The sequence below is a fragment of the Lissotriton helveticus genome, chromosome 7 (assembly GCF_964261635.1).
Source record: "Lissotriton helveticus chromosome 7, aLisHel1.1, whole genome shotgun sequence".
Lineage (NCBI taxonomy): Eukaryota > Metazoa > Chordata > Amphibia > Caudata > Salamandridae > Lissotriton > Lissotriton helveticus.
Window position 1 is genome coordinate 1,291,645,169 of NC_136068.1, and position 26,715 is coordinate 1,291,671,883.

The 26,715-nt window shown below is 43.7% G+C and overlaps 1 long non-coding RNA gene across 1 annotated transcript in view; it reads left to right on the forward strand.

The window, feature by feature from the left end:
• Positions 1-506: 506 nt before the first annotated feature.
• Positions 507-26,715, forward strand: part of LOC144767352 (uncharacterized) — a 39,205-nt gene continuing 12,996 nt past the window's right edge. Inside the window, exon 1 of the long non-coding RNA XR_013598161.1 lies at positions 507-813. This is a non-coding gene — a long non-coding RNA (uncharacterized LOC144767352). The remainder of the gene's footprint in view (positions 814-26,715) is intronic.

A 26,715-nucleotide genomic window follows, 5' to 3' on the forward strand; every position in this document is an offset into this window, starting at 1 on the left:
CAAATTAACCACATTAGCCCGATATCCCCCACCCCAGTGCCTGGAGACTCTTACGGGCGAGTAGGTCACCTCACAAATCCCTGATTGATTGATCCCGCACATGCACATTAGCATGTATATTCTTGAAAGTAAACATGGCAGTATTTCCCCTACGTGTTTTCTAATTTTACCCAATACAAGTTTGCATGTATTAACGGGTGAGCTCATAAATTAACAATTACACGTGCACGTTCTCCACAATTACATGTTGGCCATTAACCCGCCCGTCCAACTCATTTTACTGCTGAATGTTTTGTTCCAGCGCACACTCCTATATTACCCTCTACACGCATGTTTATTATCGTGACACAAGTGGCACAAGGACGTATAAATATTGCTTCCGATCGGAGCCGTGATTTGTGAAACATGCAAGAGCACCAGGAGGGTGGTGCGTGCCCCTGCCCTCCTTCTCAAGCACAATGCTAAGGCAAAAGCCGGGGTTTCGTGCGCGATCGTGCAGAATGCAATCCAGTCACATTCAGCAAACATCAGACACGCCAGCCTACTTAAGGTCACTATTTTGTTTCACTTCACAGGACTACGTTGACCAAGAGTCCCGGTGTTGCCAGACTCCACCCACTCAGGGAGGACGACGCCAGCTGTTCAAACTAAAACGCGTTTGACCAGCGTGAAGAGAACTTGGTGTTGAACTGCGCACAGTCCATGAGGAAGGGGCGTTTGTGGCCCCGAAACGCGTCGGACCCAATTTTAATTCAAGGGAACCTGTGAACATTGCAGAGGAGCCTAATACAGACCGGAGGGTCGGATGAAGCGGTGAGCCCTCCCGAAGCGCTTTCGCAATTTGCTCTACTATATATATATATATATATATATATATATATATATATATATATATATATATATTACACTTTGTTTTATATATATGTAATAAACGTATTGTGCAGTACTATATATATATATATATATTGTCCCAAAGAGAGGCTAAAAAAGGCCAGATTACATTGAGTTTTCATTTTGTTTTAAGTCTAATCACATAGGAATATGTCATTAATAGAAAATGACTATAGAAAATCTTTCACAAATCTTTATTAAAAGGAAGTTGCATATAAGACATTGTTAGCCAACAGGCTGCCATTCAAAGAATAGTTGAGAAAACTGTCACTATGTCTTTAAGATCCTTGCAACACCCCCTGTATTCCATCATGCCTCACAGGTGACAGGTCAGTTTATTTTTCCGACTCCTACAGTTAGGATCCTGGAACTCAACTCTGCCTTCTTGGCAATTTAGTCAGAATAATCTATCCAAATTCTTTCCATTTGTACATCTTTTGCCATCTTTCAGCACCTAGAGTGCAGATAACTAATTTGTTAACATAAAATACTTTGATTTCCTGTAAAGAATGCCTTCACTTTTAGGAAGTGCTTTTCCTATGGTAAGAAAAAGGCTGAGACAGACCCGCATTCTGTCTGCATTTTTTGCTTGCCGGAGTCCTATCACCATGAGACCTCTGATCACTGCCAGAAACTCTCCAGGGGTACTCTGCAAGACAGAGAGAAAGTCAGACTACATTGTCTCCAAGAAAGAGGGATAACTGCTTCATCGAGAGGCCTTGAGGGTTGTCAGTCTTCTTCCAAAGAGCCCTTGTCTCGCTCCAAGGACGCCCGCAGAGGACGATTTTATAAAAGACACCATCAAAGAAGATGTTCCCAGTCGACAGGCATGATGTCATTGTGCTAGTCTTCGACAAGTATGCTGTTGAAAGCTCTGTCAAAGGAGGGGGCAAGTTACCACTCGACGTCAAAGCATCCTCTGCGTTCACAATCTATACTCACATTGGTGTCAAGGTCATCGTTGACTGCTACAGTCCTTCACACAAAGACATTGAAGAAGCAGATATTGACGTCAAAACCAGCGGAGACACTGTTGTCGAAGTCGAGAGAAAAACATTCGACATAGCACCCAGTGGGAAAGCCACCGTCGACGTTGAGAGAAAGACATTCAACATCAAAGGACAAGACACAGCCTTTACCAATGCTTACAGCGGAATCAAAAACTTGCTCCACATCTAAGACCAAATCACACTCACTTTTGAATATTTCTCTATGCCTGCTTCAAAGTCTAAATCGTAGATCTGTGCCCCATACGGCAGACTCTAAATATTCTCAGACGTATTCTTCAACAAGAGTCACACCTGAGGTTCACATATCGGGGGGGGGGGTTGTCACCATCTCCTCACCTTTCTCCAGGCACACTGTCTGTGCTCCCTGCAACTCAAACAGCACCACTAAGTAGCTTGCATATTCCAGTTGTGGCACATAAGTCTCCTTAAAGATCAAGGAGTCCACTGTGCCACCACTCCAGATCTAAGGTAACATCCAGAATGGGATCAGCATCTAGATGTTGAAGATCACGTAGATCTAGACATAGAAAAAGGAGATCTCCATCTTGGTCTACAACTTCTTGCTCTTCAGTCTGAGATTACTCTCCTACTCTGCGGATACACCTCCTGCACTAGTGTCCCCTGTGGATGATCTTCTTACCTTCAATTAAGTTTTAATAAAAGGAGCCGTGAAATTAAACTTTGACATCCATAAGACATCAATATCATAGTCTGTGAGAGACTGCATCACAGAATAGTTACACAACCATTGCTTCCCCTGGTTCCTGTCCTACTGAAGCTATCGATGCAATTTATTTCTAACACCCACATCAGTGAAGTATGCCCATCTCACTTCTTAAGAAATCTAAACCTCCTGACCAGGATCCACTATTCCTCAGAGTGGACCCTCCTCCTGATTCAGTTGTTACAGCTTTATTTATTTGAGGAGTTTTATATTGCGCTGGCTAGACCCATAGGTATCAGAGCGCTGTACATATGGTAAGCATTTTTATAGTTATGTCAGTTGCATTGTACATAGTTACAAGAAACAAATCATGGCATAGAGAAGAACTGAGTTGCAATATTACATCCATTGCTCGAGCTTTAACTAACATAGAAAACGAATCCAATGGTACGTAGAGAGTGGTGGGGGAAAAGTAGGGAATAGGAATATAGAGCAGAACTAGGCAAACGGTCATGGAGGATAGAAAATCAGGGGAACACCAAATAGGTTGGGGGAAAGCAAGTCGACAAAATCGGTAAGTGTCAAATAGATCAGCAACAGCCAGAGCCCGACTGCGTCTGATTGGATTAGCCATGGGAAGGGAGGAGGGGGAGAAGGGGAGCTTAAAAGTGATGATACGAGTAAAGCGAGGTGTAGGAGTTCAAGCGGGGATATCGATTTAGGCAATGGTCAGAATGGAGAGCACAAGGCGCTGACCGGAGGTAGAAGTAAATTTGAGAAACTGAAAATACTGCAAGATGGAGGATCCAGGAATGGACCCCATTAATTTTGCAACAAATTGGTGGGAGAACAAAAAATCCGGTTAACAATCCAACAAGGAAATCTACCCCCGGAGCAGGGCTGCAGGGAAAGTCAGTAGGTTGCCGATTGTTCTAAGGTCGTTGTAGTCATGGGGAAGTCAGCATGGGGGCCTAGGCAGCGGCCCCAGAAGAGGAAAGCAGCTGCGGGGAACGGGAAGGCAAGCTGGCTTGGAAGAAGAGAGGGAAAAACAGGCTTGCGGTACAGGGCAGCAGTGATTGTGGCATTCTCGTTGTTGCTAAGTTCTAAGTTAAGAAAACAATGTGTAACAATGAAGGCCCTTTTGAGATTTGACTCTGATGCATTTGTGTTTTCTGAACCTTACCCCACCAGTAATTAAGATGGTGACTATGAAGTGGACAATCTTCTTCCTCTCTTGGATTTTGACACTGGATTATTGAGAGACCTGCATCGTGCCAGTGCGGTGAATGCTTCCACAGAAGGGGACATTCCTAAGGGTTCTTTTACCTCTCTCAGAAGAGTAAAACATTTTTGTGAGTGTGGTCTGCAAGGCAGCAGACCTTCTGCCTTAGCGCTTACTATTGGCAGCGAAGACTAAAATAAATGCTTGCATGTGTGTTAATCAAGTGTAGCCTTTGTTGCTGTCTAATAAGGGCCTTCTGGATGTAATATAGTCAGCATGGAGAAACCACTCTAAAGCTTTCATACGTGTATCCTTAGTCAGGGAGTCTAAAAAATGTTAGTCAGGGTAGGAGGGATTCCCTTTTTATGCATAGCTCTTTGGCCGTGAATGCTTTCCTTACTGCTCACGTCTTCTAGAGTAATATAGTGAAGCTGGATATTCAACTTCTAATTGAACATAAGAGAAAGAATTTCATACAGGACAGAATGGATGTCTCCAATCAGTCTTTCCGTTCAAACTTGGTTGTGGTAGATGCTGTTGTACGGTCCGGCCATATGCCATACACCACTGTGTTCAATCAAAACACTTTCCAGGTCATGCCGTATGCAATATTCAACTAATTTCAAGCAATACATTTGTTGTGATAGGCAATTTTCTTTGGTTCATGCTTAAAGAGCCTGCAATTCTTGCTTCTTTGACAAGGTTCAAGTCCTGCAACTAGATGCAGGATAGGATATTTTTAGTTAACGATATTTCATAATGGGTAATAAATTGCAGTTGGTAAAGTCTCTAGGTACCCAATAAGACTAAGCAACCTATCTAGAGTGGTGAGACCACTCGGCTTTTGCGCACTGTTGCACCTGGTCAGTGGGTCAGACCAGAGTCACCTTCATGTTTTTATAATGTATTGTACATTCAAACTAAACATAAAATTTAACGCATGAATCTCAACACGTCAACATAAATATTTGCTTTTTAATTTGCAAAGATCGACAAAAATAATTAGTATCATTCAACTGTATTATTGACAATTTATAACAGTTTCACAACAGAACTACATAATCATGCTTAGTAGTGAACAGTTGTAGTAGCCCTTGTAGTAGCCCGATGCATTTCGAGTCCCTTAGGACTCTTCCTCAGGGGCCTGTAAATGGGGACCAATTTTAAAACATGAGTAAGCTTAATTCACTTTTAACATTCCATAATATCAGGCAATATAATACGGAGGCAACAACGTCCAATTAAAGTGTCAGAAATATTGTCAGAAACCATTTTAGAACGGATATTCACAGTGTACCTGAACAAACAGAAAAACCGCCACCACACCACTGTGTAAAAAAACTCAACAACCTCAAGGTACCTCATACTCACATTAATGATAAACACACTCCGCCCTGCCTGTGGACAAGATAACAATTACTAACCAGCTCTAACCCTGAAAATTTAAACTGTAACCCTACTCCGTGAAAAACCTTACCTCGGTTGCTTTTTACTGCGCACTACCACGTTACTCCCCTCTTTTCCAATACCGAATCGGATCTATAAACAAACATGAAAAACCATACTCAAAACCTTACTCCTCTTGGTTTTTTCTCCGCAGTGAAGGCGCACATCGCCAAAAAGCTTCCTACCTTACTAGTCGAGTTCGTGTTCACCGTGTACTTCACTTATTCTCCACGAAACAATCTATGCCACATGGATGGCCCGTGGCGTTTTTAAACAACCAAACTCTTTCTAAACGTAACCGCAGAAAGCGAAACCGGACTCCACTGTGTGTTCCAACCTCGAGATTAACAACATAAAAGACGGACTCCCGCCAACTAACGGGGCCGCCATATTACCACTATCAAGAAATTCTATCCAACGTGCTTAAACATAAAAGAAAAGAAAATGTGTGCAAAAAACGGAAGACAATGTCACAACCGGGCTGTAAAAAAATATAATATCAGTACATAGTACATAGGTGATCACACATATAAAGGTACTAACCTCTCAACAGAGTACTATCACATATTTACAAATAACTAGTGTAATAATATCGGTACACAATCCATTCGTATGCATAGATGATTACTCATATAAGAAGATGTAATGCCTGCCAAAAACTTACTGGCATCTCAACAAGGATAAACTAAACCCGCCAATGAGACCTATCGTGACAGGTTGTGGAACCCTTTTTGAACCGTTGGGGCAATATATTGACACCTTTTTGCAGCAATTCGTTCAAAACTGGCCATCTTACACTAAAGATACCAACCATTTTCTACTGAAATTGAAGAATATTTCGACTTCCCACGATCTAGTACTATGTACTATTGATGTTAAATCGCTCTACACTTCAATACCACACCATGCAGGACTTGAAGCCGTTGAATGGGCTTTGTTGGAACTTGAGAACATCAGAGCGGAAAAGACATTCATACTAGAATTGTTGCATTTTTGTCTATACCATAGCTATTTTCAGTGGAATTCCAAGTTTTATTTGCAACAGAATGGGACTAGTATGGGTTTTTTCAGGAGCTCCTGCATACGCCAACACGTATATGGCAAAATTTGAAGCTGATTTCATTTATTCTGATGAAGAATGGCGTGATAACAGTTTATTGTACCAACGATTCATTGATGACATTTTCATACTTTGGTCTGGAAGTAGAGAGAAATTGGAGCAGAAAATATTGACTTTAAACACCCATGTAGACCAAATCAAATTCACACACAGCATCAGCGATCATGAAATTGCATTTTTAGATGTTCTAGTTACGGTTAACCAAGGCAGATTACAAACTGAAGTATTTCGAAAAGAAACAGATGTCAACAATTCTCTTTTGTTTCAGAGTTTTCACCCACAGAACCTAAAAGTCAATTTGCCATTGTCGCAATACATGAGAATTAAACGCATTTGTTCCGAACCTAATACCTTGGGAAAACACTTGACCCTACAAGAACAGAAATATGCGCAGAGAGGCTACCCTGTGGCAGTACTCAATAAAGCTAAGGAGAAGATTGAACTATTCAACCGGGATCATCTTTTGGAGCAAAAACCAAAAAAAACCCTGGAGAGACAAGTTTTTGTATCTAAATTTTCCACGAGTTCTGTAAAAATTAAGAACATTATTACAAGACACTGGGAACTTTTACAGCACGAACCGGATTTTGGAGGTATTTTTGCACATAAGCCAATGTTTGCTTATAAACGATCAAAAAATCTGAAGGAATTGTTGAAAGCACCTCCAATTAGGAGAAGACAGACGTACAAAGGGATGAAACGTTGTTCAAATTGTGTGCACTGTCACAATGCAATCATTGGAACTACCTTAAACCATCCTCAGACTGGGAAAACCATAGAGCTGTATCACGATAGCGATTGTAATTCTAAAAATGTTATTTACTATATCAAATGCCCTTGTGGCAAAGTATATATAGGAAAAACAGAAAGGAAAATAAAGACTAGAATTTCAGAACATAAAAGTACCATCAGGAATGCTAACGTCAAAAGTAATCTAGCCAGGCACTGGTTAGAAAATAGGCACAACATTTCTCAACTGAAGTTTTCAGTTCTGGAGAGAACGGAAAATTATGAAGGAGGTGATCTCACCAGATCACTCCTTCAGAGAGAAATATTCTGGATTAGGTTCCTAGGAACACAAGAACCTAAAGGGCTCAATGAAAAAATTGATTACACTTGTTTCCTGTAAATATGTTACTGTACCCTGTTGAGATGCCAGTAAGTTTTTGGCAGGCATTACATCTTCTTATATGAGTAATCATCTATGCATACGAATGGATTGTGTACCGATATTATTACACTAGTTTTTTGTAAATATGTGATAGTACTCTGTTGAGAGGTTAGTACCTTTATATGTGTGATCACCTATGTACTATGTACTGATATTATATTTTTTTACAGCCCGGTTGTGACATTGTCTTCCGTTTTTTGCACACATTTTCTTTTCTTTTATGTTTAAGCACGTTGGATAGAATTTCTTGATAGTGGTAATATGGCGGCCCCGTTAGTTGGCGGGAGTCCGTCTTTTATGTTGTTAATCTCGAGGTTGGAACACACAGTGGAGTCCGGTTTCGCTTTCTGCGGTTACGTTTAGAAAGAGTTTGGTTGTTTAAAAACGCCACGGGCCATCCATGTGGCATAGATTGTTTCGTGGAGAATAAGTGAAGTACACGGTGAACACGAACTCGACTAGTAAGGTAGGAAGCTTTTTGGCGATGTGCGCCTTCACTGCGGAGAAAAAACCAAGAGGAGTAAGGTTTTGAGTATGGTTTTTCATGTTTGTTTATAGATCCGATTCGGTATTGGAAAAGAGGGGAGTAACGTGGTAGTGCGCAGTAAAAAGCAACCGAGGTAAGGTTTTTCACGGAGTAGGGTTACAGTTTAAATTTTCAGGGTTAGAGCTGGTTAGTAATTGTTATCTTGTCCACAGGCAGGGCGGAGTGTGTTTATCATTAATGTGAGTATGAGGTACCTTGAGGTTGTTGAGTTTTTTTACACAGTGGTGTGGTGGCGGTTTTTCTGTTTGTTCAGGTACACTGTGAATATCCGTTCTAAAATGGTTTCTGACAATATTTCTGACACTTTAATTGGACGTTGTTGCCTCCGTATTATATTGCCTGATATTATGGAATGTTAAAAGTGAATTAAGCTTACTCATGTTTTAAAATTGGTCCCCATTTACAGGCCCCTGAGGAAGAGTCCTAAGGGACTCGAAATGCATCGGGCTACTACAAGGGCTACTACAACTGTTCACTACTAAGCATGATTATGTAGTTCTGTTGTGAAACTGTTATAAATTGTCAATAATACAGTTGAATGATACTAATTATTTTTGTCGATCTTTGCAAATTAAAAAGCAAATATTTATGTTGACGTGTTGAGATTCATGCGTTAAATTTTATGTTTAGTTTGAATGTACAATACATTATAAAAACATGAAGGTGACTCTGGTCTGACCCACTGACCAGGTGCAACAGTGCGCAAAAGCCGAGTGGTCTCACCACTCTAGATAGGTTGCTCAGTTCAGAGGCATGGTGTTAGGACAAACGTGCCACTTTTGCTGCACGCATGGTTATTAAAACAACAAAAATTATATATTTCTCTAAATATTTCGTATCAAAAGAGGTGTGCTTCTCATTTGTAAATTTCACCCAATAAGACTAGCCACCCTAAGTTCTTGCTCATTATTGTCCTGATCTGTGGAGTACGTTTTTCTAGGCGTATGCACCTATTTGTACCTTTGATTGCAAAGAGGAGTTTCTGCATCAGCACTGTTCTGTACCAGCCTAGAGCTCTTCAGGGTCATTTCTACTTTTACCTGATCTTGTTATTTGTTAACATAGTTCTATCCATGTTCATGCTACCTTAACGTTTTTAGAGGTGAGCTTAAGGTGTACTTCCAAGGTAAGGTTTCAAACTCCCCACCTTCTCCCTTTACATCTAAGCAAGACTGCAAAGGGAAGAAAGCTAAGGCTTCTGTTCTCTCAGTGGTATCTAGTTTTGTATTACCGCCTGCCTGTGTTACATCCCATACCTTCAGACTCTGATGGACACCTCTACCTACAGATCTCTCCCCTCTTGAATCTCCTCCAGTTTCCTGACCAGATTTACAAAACAGAAATAGCTCTCCTACTTATTAGGTGGCGCATCGGCTCTACGAGCTACCGCAGATATGACATCGTAAAGCTGTATAAAGCGCCGCACTGGCGTCATTCTTTTGTTTTCTGTGCCTTTCAACGCAGATATGGAGTTGTCCTTTTTCAGTGTTTTGTATAGCATATCATTCTTAAAGATGTCAGGCTTTAATCCTCTTTTTTTGTTTCAGATTGAATTAATCTCTACATCATTTTCAAGTTAATATGATCAGAAGATATATTACATAACTCGTAATCAATATATCAGATCTCTCTCTCGTTGATTGACCCCCTTTGTTACGTAGTGCAGAAATATAACAAATACAAAAAGCCCCACTCCTCTCTTTTCCCTGTACCTTACCATTTCCTTGCCCCTTAGGAGAAACAATCAGATTATTACTCTTCCTCATTAAAACATGTTTCCCTCCGAACGGTAACATTATCTATCTGAACAGAGTCAATTCATTTATATTTGCGAATCTCTCATAAATCTTTCAATTCTTAAGGAATGTATTGCCTGCACCTGTGCATATTGCATAAACTCACTCTCATTTATATACATTTTGCATCTTAAGAAGCCAGGCTGAGAAGGGCGGTGCAGTTTTTGACTGCTAATGTGTAGTTATCACTGACCTTGCGACTAAAGTTACAGTAAACCACCAGCATCTTACTGGTTTGAGTCTAACTCCCAATGACCTGTACTTCCAAACAAAATTGAACGCATTGAGTACTTTTATTTGATTTATAAAAAAATCATAAAAGGGTGGGTCTTACCACCATACAAGCAACATGTGCATCGTATTGTCAGCATAAAAACAACGTTAAAATCACCTGAGAAATTATAAGTTTAAAAAACGAAGAAAGAGAAAAAAAAAAAGAAAGAGAACCCCCCCCCCCCCCCCCAAAAAAAACATAATCTTAGCAAACTTACACAAGTATACAATCACAGTGTGAAGTTATAAGAATGTGGCTGAGGGAAAGTATGACTATCTCATTGGAACTACTAAACAAAATTGAACGCATATCTCGATGTATCTGAATTTTCAGACATCTTAGCACAAAATTATGGAAATCACTCCAGAATTCTTTTAGGTTGTGGCAAAGCCATATCATATGTGCCCAGTTTGCGGGCTCAGCGCACTTAGGACATTGTTCCGAAATATTTGGGTATAATATGCTAGCCATTGAGCATACATTGGCATCCCCCTAAAATTCTCGCCTGGTCAAGTTGTCATATTATGTTCCGAGGCTTCGTGCCAGGATTCAAGGTTAATTTTGGATGATGTTTCCTGTTCCCATGTATAATAAAATATGCTTTTGTATCACTGTGGAATTATTCTTCAAGGAGCCTTCATATAAGAGGCCCAGTAGCTGATCCCTGGCTGAATTAGGCGCTCTTTATACAGATATATAACTAATTCTCTCTTATTCTCAATTTCACACAAGGGGCTGTTTAGTACTCTGTAGATTTGCGTATACGAAAACTGATACCAGCCCTTATTTACAGATAATTTTGCACTAACCATTTCACAAGTGATCACTTGTTGGTTGAAAACCCAATCTCCCACTTTCCCTAAACCTATTGATTACCAACGATTGCATTCACTAGGATTACTATCCATCAATGAAACAAAGTGTGTTCTGCGTGGATACAGGGTAGTGCTAGGTACCAAATAATTGCTTTTGTCTTTCCCTATACATCGACAACAGTCTAAAGCAAACTAATTTGTGGTTAAATATATGCTATTTTTTGGTTTGCAGGATATATCCAACATTCCCCTTTTATGAGACAGAAATAATTGTCGAATATGTGGTTGTGAGGATGATCATAAAATCGATGTAACATCAAAATATGTGCGATGTGGTAATAGTTCCTGAGATTAGGTAATGCAAACCCTCCTCCTGCAAATGGTAATTGAGTTTTTAAGACTGATCCTTGGGGATCGTGCTTGTCAGATAAAGCTGCTAATTAAGCCTTCTAATTTAACAAGGAAGTTTTTTATATAGTATACATGGTAATGTGGAAGATAAAAATACTACCAATGATAGAATATTCATTTTAATAAGTTCAACTCTCCCTATTATTGAAAGTGGTAAATCCCTGTTGATTTTGCCCAAAACAGATGTCACACATCAATCCACATGATTTCTGTTTTTAATTCCTGGGCCCCAAGCAAAACTCTAGATCATGTGAAAATGTAGCCTAACGCATCAAAAGGCCGTTAAGGAGCGGGAGGTAAAGTTGTTCATGGTGAAACTGATGCCAGGACAGTGGTCATTCCAGGTCCATGTTCCACTTTACTTCACTTTCATTCAGCCAGTCTTTGAAACGGGCTGTTCTTAGGACAGGGTAAAGTCCTCTAGGAAATAACATATGACGCACCACAAGAGTGACTTGTGTGCTTCATGCTTCTACTCCCTATACAGAGGTAGGTCTTTCAAGTTGCAGATTCATTCTGTAACTCCCGCCTCAATGTCTTTCTCTGAGCCAGTCCTGTTGGATATTCAACTGGCACTAGATTTGGCCTTGGCGCCAGCTCCAGACCTAGAGTTCCCAGCTCTATTCTCAGAGTTTCCATTCCCTGGCGTTCACCCTGCACAAATTGTGTCTTTCGTCCAGGCTATGCTTACCATCTCTCCCTTGAGTCTGGCTCCCTCTTTTTGTGCGCTCTGCATCCAGGAAACTGATGGAACCCTCGACAGAACTTCTGCTGGCAGCTCCAACCTCAGCACCGGTGGATCCCTCCTCTGCCTTCTCCTGCCTTGATCAGGACCTGGCTGAACCTTTTCCTTTGCTGAAAGCAAAATGTGATGAATTTTCCAAAGACTAAAGCCATCCTGATCAGCACCAGATGCGAGGTTAGCAGTTGATGTAAGATGAATCCTCTTACAGGCCTTTGCCTTGGGATGTGTATTATGACAGGCTTGACAGGCTTTTTGCATCAGACTCGGCCCACATTTAGGTGTTCAATATCGGTTCCCGATATCCTTATCACAATGATGACGGAAGCAGTGAGGCGGGCAATCTTCTCCCTCCTGTAGACACAGATTGTGAAATAGTTTGGCCCTGCAGAATGGCGGTGGCATGGACACCTCACCTGTAGTGGATCTGGGGTGCTCTTCTGTGCCTCCAGAGGAGGCAGTTGCGTCATTGACGGCTGTTCTATGTAAGGCCACAGAGGTACCTTGTGTTTCCATTGCCTGTGGAAGAACACCAGGCTAACTCCTCTAAATTCTGCAGCCAGCATCTTCCTTTTGTTGAGCGACCTTTTAACATGAGCGACTACAGTCTACAGATCCACATAAGGGCATGACAAATGGTTGGTGGCTGCAGGCTGAGTTAGGTGGTACCCACCTCTCTTCCTGAACTTCATGTTGTCGTGTTGACTTCTGAACCTTCATTATAAATCAGTACTGTGTCATGAATGGGGCACCTCACTTCTTCCTGATAGGTGTGAGATGGGCAGTATTTTGTGGTCAAGTCCCCCAAGCTGTTGGGGACAGTGTTCGTGTAGACCCAAGAAGGTTGGTTCGCACTTAGAACCTTCAGGCAGCAGCCCTCCAATGTGTGCTCCAGCACTGCTTACTCCTGTTCCCCAACCTACCAAACCTATTGTAGCTAGATTCCTGCATAGCTGGTTTTTCAACAAGGACTGTGTTGCCTGCTCTGCTCATACCTCCCATTTCTGTTCAGTGCCTGTATAAGAAAGCTGAAGCACTGCATCAGTCCCTAAATAACGATCACAATGTCTGGAAAAAATATGCAATCTTAATATTGCGATACCTATTTTTCCACCAAGGAATCGGAGAACATTGAAATATACGTTACCTAGAGACTACTCTTCCTGAAGAAAAATACCCTTCAGTCAATGCTTAATTTGTAAAAGAATGAATGGTGGTTCCCAAAACTCAGCTTGTTGCTCTAAATACCAAAGCTACATAGTCTTGAATTCACATCAGTCCTCTTTAATCCACTACCAGAGAGAGCCCCCCCCCCATCTCCCTTTTGCCAAGCCCTACTTTCTACCTTTGTGCCACTTTTTCTGACTGTCTCATCCCCCTTCGTGTCTTCTCCCTCTCTTGCTTGCAATCAATATCTGATGAGGAAAGTAAGTATACCCAATAATTAGTGTCCCTGGGTCTCATCTGCAACCATCAGCTCATATTAAGCAGTCTTTAGTTCAATTGGTTCCCACTAAATGTATGCTACTTTTAAGGGGTTGGTTGGTCAGGCCCCAAATACTACTGTTTGTGAGTAACCTAGCCCTATGAACTAGGTTCTCCTATTCATCTTTGACAACATGAGGTTCGGTCTGTGCACTAGCCCAAAGGAAAGACTGAACAAGCGATGGGAAGCTTGACTTCTCTCTCCCAGAGTTGGGCCACAATTGATGACTGATGACAACGCCCTGCTTTTTTCGTGACCACCAAGAAGGAAGCTAGCTGCCTTCCCTGCATGTGTAGAACATCCATGAATCCGCAGAGGAACTGTGAGCCAGGCCACTTTGAGTGCTCCCATGAAGACTGCTCCCTAAGAGACAATTCTGACAGGCATATTATTAGCACTGCCTACCCTTAACCAAGGACTGCCACATGAGGAAAGCTCTTAAAACTCTTCAGTTTTTTTTTTATAAAATAGGTTTCTTTTCATACTTTGTTGCATTTTGTGTATTGTATTTTTCTATGCTATATGCCGCCTTGAATCTGGATTGACTGCTAGTATTTGTTTATGCTTTTATAGCTGCAATAAACAAATAAGTCACCAAAGAGAAGAGAATTGCAAGTGAAGAGCTCGGGAAGGCGCTGGGGTAGACCGGTGAAAAGAGTTTGTTGCGTGTGGCACTCTCAAGCCCTGCAGCCCATGTCAGATATGGTCTATGTAGCCACAATGCTGTAGCTTCCCATGCTCTCTCCCATGTGCGGGCCAGCAACTGCTTTACCACAGAGGTCACCCCACACATTCTGTAGACATCCTCCTTTTGTTTGTGCCTGAAAGGCATATTCTGCATTGCCAGAGTTGCTGCTGCGGGTCTCTCAAGCTGAGACCCAATCTGACTATATGCTGCACCTTCTCACGCCGTCTCTCCTAGTACATATAAACTCTGTGTCCGAAATAATCTCTAAACCTGCATCACTTCTAGCAGTACACTTACTTGGCTACTCGCATTCACTCTCCCTTCTCGTCCCCCACCCTCACTGAGAGTCCTCAGTGGGGGTGGTTCGGCATTTTAGTGAGCTCACAATAGTGACAGTTTCCAAAGGCAACAACAGGAAGTGCTTGTTTCAAAGAATGCCTAGTTGCTTCAGTGACCAGGCCTGATGCTGTTGGCAAGCTGTGATTCAGCAGGGGCGTTTTAAGGATTTTGGGGGCCCTGGGCTAGATGTATTTTGGGGCCCGTGTTCGGAACAGCTCTGATTTTATGATCAAGTTTCAGCTCTTTCATGCCCTCTTTAAGTCAAATTCTAAATGTGTGTGTGCATCTGATATTCAGGCATAGTGATGTGTGTTTTTGTATTGTAACACAGCGGCAGCTCATTAATATTACTGCAAATAATCTGTGTTGCACCCGCCCATTTCTCATATGTGAGGTCCTGTATTGATCTAAAACAAACTTTTTATATGGATGTTGCATGAGATATAAACACATTTTGTCTGAAAAATGTCTGTAATAGACTCTCACACATTAATAATAAATAAAACAGAAACGCTATTTTCAACAATCTGTTTAAGAATTATTCAAGGTCTCCAGGGCAAGGCTCTCTGCAGAACATAGCTGGATCTGTCAGGAGGCCCCATGAAAAGCTGGGGTCCTGGGTTAGAGCCGAATGTGCCCATGCCTTAAAACGTCCCTGAGTGATTGGTAAAGGATCAAGAGTCCAGACTTCAGAAAGCACTGAATAGCAAACAATATGTGCAATATATTGTGGTCAGCCTGTGGTTTGAGGAGAGGTAATGCCCAGTGGTCAGCCTGTAGAGTTTGGCAGGATGGCATACGGCTGATAGAGGGGCTGAGGTTATAAGGTGACCCTGTAATCAAAATGCTGGAGCAGGTATAACCCCAGACTGACCCTCCAACGCATCTCCCCACTCTAAGTCAATTGGCTAGAGTTGAGAATACTATGCTTTTACTGTGACCATTATAGATGCGGTTGTTAGTTGCCTCTCGCATTAACCCAATACCTTTTATATGGGCACACAGGGAAAGCCCACTTATGCCATTGGCTCACCTCTTTGTGAATGATGGTATTTTGCAATTGCGCAATTCCAATTATAGTTGTACAAAAACACTCACAGACATTGGCAAAGCCAAACGTTGGCAGTCAACGCCAGGTCCATTGACTTTGCCGTTGTTTTTGTATAGCCACCTTCATTAGTATTTCACAGTGAACACATAACAGCGTTCTAACAATCCCCTGTCGGATATGCGATACAGGATAAATGGCTTTGCCGATGCTTGTTTTTTAAAATACAGCGTATGAGACATGGCAGTCTCGGGGGCCCTCCGTCACATCCGGCAGGGGGCATCATTCTGTGCTACGCCACTGGCTGCAGCGTCTGCTCTGACCCTCCTCCCTCCGTGTGTCTGGAGAAAGCCGCTGAAGGCCGAGTCACGGTTGTCGCCTGCTTCGGTGAAAGATTATCTCTTTAATGTGAAGAGATAACCCCCGTTTACGGTGTGGTAATGCCTCACTTTCCTACTGAGCGCTATTCGGCGGATTAGGCGGGATTAGCCGTTATTTGCATTCCTCAATCCAGACCCGCTTTGAGCGGTGACTTCACTCTGCAGCGTTCGGCGCGGCCTGGGCTCGGTCGATGTGAGGAATTTGTTTTCAAACTGATGAAAACCATTGAAGCATTTCCCCTCTGTCACCGACCCCTCAACATGAGGCCTGGAAACACGAGGATTACAGGCACTGTCAGAACGCCTCCCTGGGGTTCTTGTTCATGAACCGCGCCTCTGTCCTGGCTCAAATTGCTCTATTAGTACAGTTCAGAAGTCTGTCTATGTGCATTTCTTCTTCCTCTCTCATTTATCTACCCTCGCTTCTATTTCCTCTACCTTTTCCTCAAACCCTCCCCTTTTTAACAATCCATTTTATTTATTTATTTTATTTATTTTTATTTAATGCAATTTTATATAGCGCAGACTTTACCCAAAGGTGTCGGAGCGCTTCACAATAGAACCCTGGCTCTTGTTACCCTCTAGGCCCCCGTGCCTGCTACCTCTATCTACCCCACTATCTTACTTTGTCCTTCACCCTTGTCCTTATTGAGACGTATGCATCCATCCGTGACCAGCTGCCTTTTAACAACTCCTGGCATCCATAGGTCACCTTGTGTTAGGGATGGAAACAGGGGATGCACACTATGTGTCTGTCCCTGTTCCTTATGTCCCCTGCATACCTAATTTATTTACACGTTTTTATATAGCAGGATTACTTTCCCCAGAGGTGTCAGAGTGCTTTACAATAGAGCGAAGTATATAGGTCAGACATTATAGTTACATATTTACAGAGTAAAAAAATACTAAACATTACACAATGCAAACTAAAGTTGGAGGGATTAGGGTTACAAAGGTACATGTTCCACAGTTCGAAGATCAAACTTGTTCTCCAGTGAGGAACATGAAGCAGTCAGTCAAAAATTATTGGTAGCAGTGTTTTTGAAAGAGAAGAGTTTTAAGGTTCTTTTTGAAGATGCAGAAAGAGGTGATAGTGCGAAGGTATGGAGGAAGCGAGTTCCAAATTCTGGTCGCTTTTCCTGCGAAAGATTGCACTATAAGTCTTTCACATCTGAAAATAAGAGGTTTGAGCAGTTGGTTTTTGGCATTACTTGAAGGTCTGGAGCCACCTGAATTTTTTACTTTGTTACAAAGGTAGTAAAGGGTGGAAGTATAAATGGCTCTATGGATAATACGAGTAGTTTTATATATTGATCTGGCTTCAACAGGAAGCCAACAAAGAGTTATCAGCATAGGCGTGATATGGTTGTTTCTTTTGGCCCCATAGACGAAGCTCCCCGCCGAAGGACGGATGGCTTTTAAAGGAGAAAGGTGGATTTTGAGGAGGCCTGCAAGGAGCAAATTACTATAGTCAAGTCTGAAGAGTACCTAAATCCCCAGTTCCTACAGGAAAAGCCCATTCCTTGCGAATACCTTCACAGGGATGTTGTGCTGCTATTTGTAACTAGCAAACCAAGCCAATGTATTAACAGTACGAAAATAAGTAACTTGTCTTTAGGCTCCTGTGTCTTACTGCCCCGGGCATTTGAAGTAGGTGGCCCAGGAGAAAGCTTTAAGTAGTAAAAGCTTGAGCTAGTCCCGGCATCGAGCAAGCAGGGTACTGATTGAGGACTGTCTGGAGATCTAGAGCTTCTGCTCTCTAGATAACCTCTAGAGTAATGTTCACATATTGCACGGCAGATAGCCCAAGAGACTGCTCTTATGCCATTTAACATAGTGTCTCTAAAGTGCATCAACACTTAGTTTTACTCAGATCAAGTGGGAATGGCCGCTTCATCTATGCCAGCATGTGGTAAGATGCCCAATATGACCTACAGTTCAGGCGTTTTGTAATTTTATATTGGAAGTCTTCAGGACAGGTGCATATCCATTGTAAGTCAGAAAAAACTAAGGGACTAATTTAAGGGGAATTGGAGTAGGGAAGCGCAGCAGGGCTTCTTGCTGCTCTTCCCTATGCCAATGTGAATGGGCAGGAATGCACCATATTGATGGAATACGGTGCATTCCTATGCTTTCCTCCTGGGCTGGTGCACAATTTGCTGCCCAACGCCAATGCATGCACCCTTACACCATGGTGCAAGGGGGTCTGCGTTGCATGCAGGATTGTTTTTGTGCAGGAGGGGGCACCTTTGTGCATAAAAACAATCCTGATAGGCCTTTTTCTCGTTCTATGTGTGCTTCAGACACATGGAAAGAACAAATAATGAGGAGAAAGAAAAATATTTCTCCTCGTTACGCCTGCTCTGGGGAGGCGTAATGTTTTGGTGTTGCCCCAGGTTTACATGATTAAGACAATCTGGGGCAGCAATCCATGAGAGATGTGTGAGAAACCCCACCGCAATGTCAATGGAACACCTCCTTGGTGCAGAGTAAGGTAACACAACGCCTTGCGCTACTTTGTCTTACACCATATCTATGAGGCAATGCAAAGCCACGCAAAGTGGCTTTGCGTGGCCTCATAGACATGATTGAGAGGCTTGCGCCGCTGGAGTGTAAAATAAAAAGCGACACTCTGGTGGCGCAAAACTCTTATAAATAAGCCCCTAAATTCCTTCCATCAGTTAATGTTAGCCCTAAAAGCATGGTTGGTATAAAGATTGAGGATTATTCCTTAACCCGAGAAGCACCTGGAAAGTAATGATCTGCTCGTCGACAGGAAAATTTGAAGAACTCTTCAAGGAAGGGTGGCAAGGTGCTTAACTGTTATCAGGAACCACCTTGACAGTGAAAAACAATGCATGATTCTTAATATGAAGTACCCTCTGGTTCAGGCGTTGACCTAAACAATGTTCACGTCTCTCTAAAGTATGGCCACCTCACAAGAGGAAAGCAATGTAGAAATTGCGCAAAAATCTCTTACTGACAGCAGGCTTTAGTAGAGAGGGAGGATTTTTATTGTAGAGTTGAGAATTTTTTTGTAGAGTTATTTCAGTAACTTCATATGCCTACCAAATAACTTACAGAGATGCACTTTGTATGGTGTACCAAAGTTAAATCAAACAGGTAAAAGAGACGTTACCTATCATTCTTCGACCAAGCGAAAGGATAGAAATTGTACCTGTAAAATGATGTGGCTTCATTCAAGACTCATAAAATAAGAGCCATTAATAACCTGGAAGGAGTGCATCCATAACTTTTATTGTAACACTGTTAATTGAATTAGGATATGCATGAAGGTTCAGTTGATACTTCATAATGTTATTCATTAACAAACATCCGCAACAAAGGTTTTTCACAAAAACGATTTTTTGTAGGAGTTATTCCTTAACAGGGTCATTAATGTAACGCGTTATCTTTTTTTGACCGTTTTTCCACAGGGATCTGACAATGGTTATTACTTAATCCAGGATACTTTTGGCAGGGCCACAAGGACACATAAGAGAACCTGGACATCAAATAATTTATAAAATGTATACATTACCAAATCCTGAACGAAATGTTTTAAGTCCTAATAAAGCACATATTTTTGTAAAACGTGCAAGCTATTGATCATTAAAAACAATGTTACTGCAGGTATAACGCTTGAGTGACCTTTCATAAGGATATTAATCCAATTATCCCCTTTAAACTTTAAATTATACAGACATCCCTAACCAAGTGTCTAAACGTTTAAATTAGACTGTGGTCATTAGATGTGACGTATATCACCATAAACCCCTTGATACTGTCCTTGTTTCCGTTGTGGAATTATGGCTACCCATCGGAGTGGTGTTTAGATGATGAAAAGGGTGGGTAAGTTCCCTGTTCTCTTTAGGATGGGTTCCAGAGTGGCGTAAACTGTGATGTCTATATGTGAGAGAGCTAGCTACCGGTCCTTAGGGAGCGTGTGTGCGTGGCAGCGATTAACGGGTAAAATGCCCTCAGTTCAACCACACTGAACAAAATGCCTCTACTTGGTGCTTCTGAGGAGGTGCTCGACACTTGCAATGAGGAGGGCATGGACAGGGTTGTACAACTATTGTCTAGTTTTGAAACATCAAAAGATCCTTAAGGAAAGAATATTGAAGTACATGATGTGATATCCTACATGCTGAAGCCTGAAGATAATAGTGGAGGACGGAAAGTTCTGACATTTTATAACCGTGATCGAAGTGGGAGACTGGCTGGAAGGCTGACATCCAGGCATATCACACAGCCCCGTGACAAGGCATCTGAGGGAAATGGAGGGACAGCAGGAATAACAATGCTAAGGAGATGACTGCAGGAATAACAATGCTAAGGAGATGACTGAAGGAAGTGCCATGAAGCACCAACATCGGTCTGAAGACACTGATGACCCTCCTTCTCAGATGATGGAGTAACAAGAACCCCCCCTCCCCCACACGTTTCCCTCCCAAGCAATACAAAGCTCTGGAACTGCTGAGGTGTTGAAGAGAGCACAAATCAGGAAACAGGACCCTCTTACAAAAGATCTCAACAAATGTTGAACGGAAGGAGAGTGGGAAAAGTTAAACCTGATCGCAACATGAAAAGAATGCTTCAAAACAGAGGATCGCCAAGTTATGCATACATGCCCTGAGACTGGTAATACAAGGGAGAGACAGTCCGATAGGATGAAGAAAGCGAACCAAAGATATGTTCTAGATGGTATGAATGCCCCGCACACTCTAGACACCAGGTTTCAGGCACTGCTAAACTGTAGCTCAGACGGAATATGAGTATGTATTCTGCCACACGGATGGGATTAGAAGTGGGGGATGGATTGTGGGGCATTACATTAACACTTGGTTCATATCCGAGGGTCAGATATAAATATACCATGATACTTTAAATATCATAGGTTTGAAGAGCACAATGTCTGCATGAAAGACACATCATGTTTTGAGGGGTGGGTAGTTTTAGGTAAGGTGCCACGATAAGGTGGGGAAGGGGACATTTGGGTAAGCTTTGTTTTTTCTTTTTCACGCGATGCGAATTATAACAATGACAGAATGCATAGAAGACGATGAAATTGGGTGCTCGAGTTGAGTCTGCATGCACCTACGGAGTTACTGAGCCAGAATTACACAGTTACTTGCGTAACTGAAATGTTGATGCCCTTAGAAATAAAATCAAAAAAGGGATAGTGTGGTGGCAGCTTATCACGAGGGGGCAACGATGAGAGGCACAGCACACAGCGGGGAAGCTGCTGGGTGAAGCCCAACATCATCGGCCTGAGTAAGCACTGCGGGGGCACTGGGACACAAGACACGCGCCGACGGTGAGAAGGCGCTATACTACGGGAGACAGAAGACAAGTGCGACACCCCCTCCCACCCCCACCCCACTCTAGAGGAAATAAACCGGTTGACATATCATCACAGAAGGAGAACTAACACACGGGAGGTGTCGGTGAGTGCCAGCTAGGTCCACAACAAACGGCCGCACCAGGAGACAAGTGGCTGATACATAATTAGATCTGTAGCAGTTCCAAAGTTTGGAGTAGGGTGCGATTCACACCAACAGCCACCTACACGCTTAGCTAAGACGCAAACGCGGACCAGTGTGCAGTAACTCAGAGGTCTTATCCTAGGAAGTGAAAACATCGTTACTTCCACAACACATCCGACCAACACCATGTCGGTCAGAGGCCCGAAACATCAATCCGCGCAGGCAAAGTTGGACAAATTCGCATATGACAAAAACTCTCCACCACTAACAGAAGGCCGCACCTCCTCAGGCAAAGGAGCTGACAATAAAGGTACGACAAAGAAGGTCACGCTGGAGGACATTATGAAGGCACTGTCGAGTGTCTAGACCACGGTAGGCAGATCTCTACAGACGTCTCCCTATTGCGGGCAGACTTCCACAAAATGGCGGACAGGGTCAAGGAAGTAGAAATAGTCACCAAATCTCTAGTAGCAGACACATCAGACTTGCAAACCACCGTATCCCGCTTAGAGACAGAGAACAAACTACTATCGGAAAAGCTTGATGTCCAGGAAGGACGCTCAAGACGAAATAATATACGCATTCTTGGTGTTCCGGAGAATGAAGGTGCACAAGCTATGGACCTATATGTGGAAGACTTAGTGAAAACAAAACTGCAACCCAAGGGACTCTCCAGCTTCTTTTCGGTAGAAAGAGCCTGTAGGGTGCCCGGCGGCCGTCCCAAACCGGGGGCGCCCCCACGACCAGTAATTGCTCGCCTATTCAACTTCAGAGACAGAGACGTAATCCTACAATCAGCGAGAGTCTCCCCGCCAATTAAAGTCCAAAACTCTACGATCACCTTCTTCCCGGACTACACAGCAGCGGTGTCCAGACGTAGACGCAGTTTCTGGAAGTCAAGAAAGCATTGAGGGAACAGGAATTGCCTTACTCCATGCTCTTTCCAGCGAGATTCAGCGTAGTAGCTGAGGACCGGACATGGTTCTTTGAGACACCCGAAGCGGCATACGACTGGCTCAAAGGATGGTGGACAGTGGGCAACGCTAATCGAGGGAACAGAAATAACCGCCGACGTAGTGAGAGAGACTGTCCAGGAAGTCAAGCAGCAAGAAGTCCCGATCAAGGACACTCGACAGAACCGGTAACGGAGGGGGAAGGCTAGAGACAACGAAGACACCTAAATGAACCCTGGCAGACCATACAGTTACACAGGACTGCGGTTGTGCCGGCTATGGACACTGGACTGAGGCGGGCCTTGGAGAGCAAGAAGGGTTAGTGCTCCCAACGGACCCTCAACCCCTGATAAGCAAGTACTACGGTTTGGGAGGGGAAGAAGCAATCTGCTGAGTTGGGGAGGCGGGCAGTTGAAGGTCCGTTGAGCAGGGAGGCAGGGAGGGTGGGAACCAGGGAGGGGAAGTTGTTCTTTTGTTTGTTTTTTTTGTGATTAATGGTGGTAATGAAGGCAGGGCAGCGCAACATTCAAGTGGCAGATCCTCACGGGAACTCAAAGGGCACCCATTCAAAACAAGTAGGTGTATCCCTGACGACAAGTTTCAAGATTGGATTGATAAGTCCGGATTCCATTTAACTGGCAGACATGGTGGGGAGATCAGGGAGCAAAGACCCCCCCCCCCCCCACAAACACATCACACTCATGGCACTAGACTCGCAACCTAATCACTGTGCCGATACCCTACAGGTGACCCAAGTAGCCCCCCTAAGAATTCTGTCATGGAATGTCCGAGGATTAGGGGACAAGATAAAAAGGGGTCTGGTACTACAGGCCTTGAAGCGTAATGGCCCGGCACTAGCACTCTTGCAAGAAACACACCTCACGGGAGCAGCGTGTAAGGCAATGGACAGATGGGGGTACAAAATGATAGCACACTCAGAATTTTCCTCAGGTTCTAGGGGAACGGGAATACTGGTAAGAAAACCATCTCCCTTTATAGTTCTGCAGACTACGGTAGACGACCAGGGGTGATTTGCAGCAGTACAGGGACAGTGGGAAGGTAGACTCCTGGTCGTAGTATCGGTCTATATACCACCAGCACTCCACTCGGTGGCACTTCCGGCACTAGGTGACTTCCTCCTAAGCCTCCCAGAGGGAGACCTCATTATGGGGGGAGATTTCAACTCTACAGTGGACACCACTATAGACAGATTTCCTATGTGCCCGCAATCACCAAACTCCTCCCGATTCAGCGGCTTCCTAGAGGCTATGGGGTTAGTAGGTGTGTGGAGACACACGCACCTTAGTACCCGACAATATACGTTCCACTCCACAGTACATAACAGTCTGTCCCGCATAGACTACTTCCTAATGCTAGACAATGGACTGCGCAACGTTGAGGAAGTGGAGATAAAGCCCAGAGGTATCTCCGATCACTCCATGATAATACTTACCCACTCTTATCGGGAAAAGTCCCGCCACCGGATATACCCTATTTACCCAAACGACCTCAAAATTCCCGGCATTAAGAAAAACCTCGTAAAAGCAACAAAGCATTATTTTGAGGAAAATACGGCATCAGTGGAATCGCCGATAATTATATGGGAGGCATACAAGACGGTCCTTAGGGGTCAAGCAATTGCCTCTATCACCGGGCATAAACGGGCACAGCAGAAAGAACTGACTGAAATGGAATCGGCTCTACAAACGGCAGAAGCAACATTCGTGGCGGACCCATCACCAGACACGACACACACACTAAGCCTCCGACAGCAGCAGTATAGGGACTATTTACAAAGACGGACGGTTGAGAACATCACAGCGAGCAGGCACAAAATGTATGACGTAGGAGACAAAGTTAGTAGAATGCTGGCCTGGTTAGATAGACGAGGGGACGGTGTCAAGGGCATACAACAGCTTCAGACGCGGGCGGGACAACTCCAGACACACCCGGAGGAAATAGTCCATACGCTGGCGGAATATTTCCGGGAAGCCTACACTCCGGTCTCAGAATTGACAGAGACAGAGGCAGAGGAGTCTATTAGACGTATCGTGATGCCGACCCTTGAGTCGGAGGCGGCAATGGAATTAGAGACAGACCTTACGCTGGATGAGGTGCAACTAGCAATCCACTCGATACAATCAGGGAAAGCGGTGGGACCTAACGGCATCCCCATAGAATGGTACAAACAAATGGCTGAGACAGTCAGTGCACCTTTATTAGCAATGTACAACGAAAGTCTAGAAAAGGCAGAACTTCCACTAGACCAACGTATAGCGACGATGTAGCAATCCCTAAACCAGGCAAGCCCCAGACAAAATGCACTTCATACCGCCCAATATCGCTGCTCAATGCAGAAGCTAAAATTCTAGCTAAACTATTAGCGACTAGACTGATGGCCCAACTCCCGCAATTGATACACCCAAATCAATCGGGATTCATGCCCAACAAAAACACGACCCTTAATCTCCGACGCCTGCATGGGGCACTAGCACTGGCCCCCACTTTGTCAGAACTAGCGGTGATACTATTGCTAGACGCGACAATGGCATTTGACATGGTGTCATGGCAATACCTCTTTGCGGTACTAAAGTTTATGGGCTTTGGCCCCAAGTTCCGAGCATGGATTAGACTTCTGTACACTAAACCGCGGGCCCGTGTAACGGCTAACGGCCAACGGCCACATATCGGACGAAATATCACTAGCAAGAGGGACACACCAGGGTTGCCCCTTGTCACCAATACTGTTTGCATTGGTGTTGGAACCTCTGGCGACAGTAATTAGGAAGACCCCGCTGCTGAAAGAAATCTGCTGGAAGGAGGGTTGGGCAGACCGTCTCTCGCTTTATGCTGATGATATGTTAGTTTATCTTACAGACCCTGAACGCAGCATACCAGCACTTCTTCACATGTGACACCCTCGGGAAGCATTCGGGCTACAAGATTAACTGGTCCAAATCAGTTATCTATATTCTACAGGGACCAGAACCGGTACTCCCAGCCGATTGCCCATTAACACTAGCAAAGGACTCCTTTAAATATCTAGGAATCCATGTCACTAAGGACCCGGCGGACTTCATAACCAACAAAAATTTGATGCCCCTCTTGGAGCGTTTAAAGTGCGATGTAGCACATTGGGCGTCCCGACCTCTAACACTTCTGGGTAGAGCGGCCTTATACAAAATGATGGCCTTGCCTAGGTTTCTTTACATCCTCGATAACACACCCTATCTAGTTCCACCCCGCTATTTTACACAAGTAGCAGCACAGGTTTCGATTCTTCTTTGGGGAAACCGCCCGGCGCGTATAGCGTAGGCGAAATTATACAAAAGTTGGTACGAGGGTGGGATTGCGCTTCCGAATCTGCAATTGTATTATTGGGCGACACAACTTAAAGTTATTAATCAGTGGGTTCACGCGCCCATGAAGACCCAGCATATAGGGCAGATAGAGCGCATACGGGAACGAGTAACATGCTAGCAGTGCTCTACGACAGAAGGCTACTTTCGACACTGAGAGGGCCAACGAAACACACAACCATGTTATGGTACAAAGCGCAGGCAAAACTGGGGTGGAGAGGGATAATAACTAAACTTACCCCACTCTGGGATACTAAGGAACTGGGGCTATTACGGCACAGTAAGGGCTTTACTGTGCCGTGGGATAATATAGGCATCTCCAGGGTGGAAGACTTATGGGACAAAGGAACAGTGATACCTTTCACCCAGCTCCAGCAGCAATATGACCTGGGCCAGAATAAAATGTACAGATACATACAGATACGACACGCATTGCTGACAGTCATTCCACCAGATACTGCGGTCCCGGAGGCTGCCCCGCTGGAAGATCGTTTACTCACTGACCACATGCAGAAAAGCGCCACATCACTCACCTAGAGGAAGCTGCTAAATAACCTAGCAGACCCCACAGCTACATTGCGAGAAAAATGGGTGGCAGAAGTGGGAGACATGGACGATTCAGAATGGCTAGAAGCTCTGGCATCACCTAAAGAGGTGGGAATCTCTGCCAAACGTCGACTAGTGTAGCTTAAAATCCTGCATCACATATACTACACTAGAACCACCCTATTTAAACTGCAGAGGACGCAACACCCATACTGCCTTCAGGGCTGCGGGGAAGAGGGCACCTTTTTTCATACAATATGGGACTGCCGGGAGATAACTGCCTATTGGCGACAGGTCCTACGCACCATATCACAAACA